The sequence below is a fragment of the Pinus tabuliformis genome, chromosome 6, assembly GCF_031772625.1.
Source record: "Pinus tabuliformis cultivar Carrire ecotype Pingquan chromosome 6, CPIR1, whole genome shotgun sequence".
Lineage (NCBI taxonomy): Eukaryota > Viridiplantae > Streptophyta > Pinopsida > Pinales > Pinaceae > Pinus > Pinus tabuliformis.
Window position 1 is genome coordinate 1546480791 of NC_142292.1, and position 973 is coordinate 1546481763.

The 973-nt window shown below is 39.1% G+C and overlaps 1 pseudogene; it reads left to right on the plus strand.

Moving 5' to 3' along the window:
• Positions 1-57: 57 nt before the first annotated feature.
• LOC149264624 (heat shock 70 kDa protein pseudogene) lies at positions 58-739 on the plus strand (annotated as a pseudogene).
• The last annotated feature ends 234 nt before the right edge of the window (positions 740-973 follow it).

Consider the following 973-nt stretch of genomic DNA (forward strand, 5'->3'; position numbering starts at 1 on the left):
ATGTCAATTCTCATCTCAAGGAACATTAATATCCCCACCAAATAAGGATAAAGGATTATGGCAATTCTCATCTCGAGGAACATTAATATCCCCACCAAGAAGGATAGAACATTTTCTACTTACTTAGACAACTAGCCTAGTGTGTTGATTGTAGTGTATGAGGGTGAGTAACTAGAGCCAAGGACCCCCCTTTCATTAGGGTTTTAAGCTGCAAGTGGGATTATGACAATTCTCATCTCAAGGAACATTTCTTGGATAAAATATTTTCTACTTAGACAACCAGCCTGGTGTGTTGATTCAAGTGTATGAGGGTGAGCGAACTCGAACCAGGGACAATAACTTGTTGGGTAAATTTGAACTTTCTGGTATTCCCCCTGCTCCCAGAGGAGTTCCCCAGATCACTGTGTGCTTTGATATTGATGCCAATGGTATTCTAAATGTCTCTGCTGAGGACAAAACCACTGGTCACAAAAACAAAATCACCATTACAAATGACAAGGGTAGATTGAGTAAGGAGGAGATTGAGAAGATGGTTCGTGATTCTGAGACATACAAGGCTGAAGATGAAGAACACAAGGATAAGGTAGAGGTGAGGAGCTCCTTGGAGATGTATATTTACAGCATTAGGAACATCATTTGAGATGATAATATTACAACAAATTTAGATTCATTTGATAAGAAGAGGCTTGTGGATGTGCCTTTGAATAGACTACTAGTAGTTGGATGTCAACCAGCTTGAAAATGTTGATGACTCTGATGGAGGAGGAATGAAATGGAGACCAATTCCAATCCTATCAAAGCCAAGATATAGATAGGTGTTATTGCTAATATTCCTGGTGGAGCATATGGAGTTGTGGGCTCTCCTGATGAGGGTTGTTCCACTAGTACATAAGAAAGGCCAAAATTTGAGGAAGTTGATGTAACACCCTTGGGAAAAGGATTAAATGACTTGTTTTTATTTCTTTATTATTAA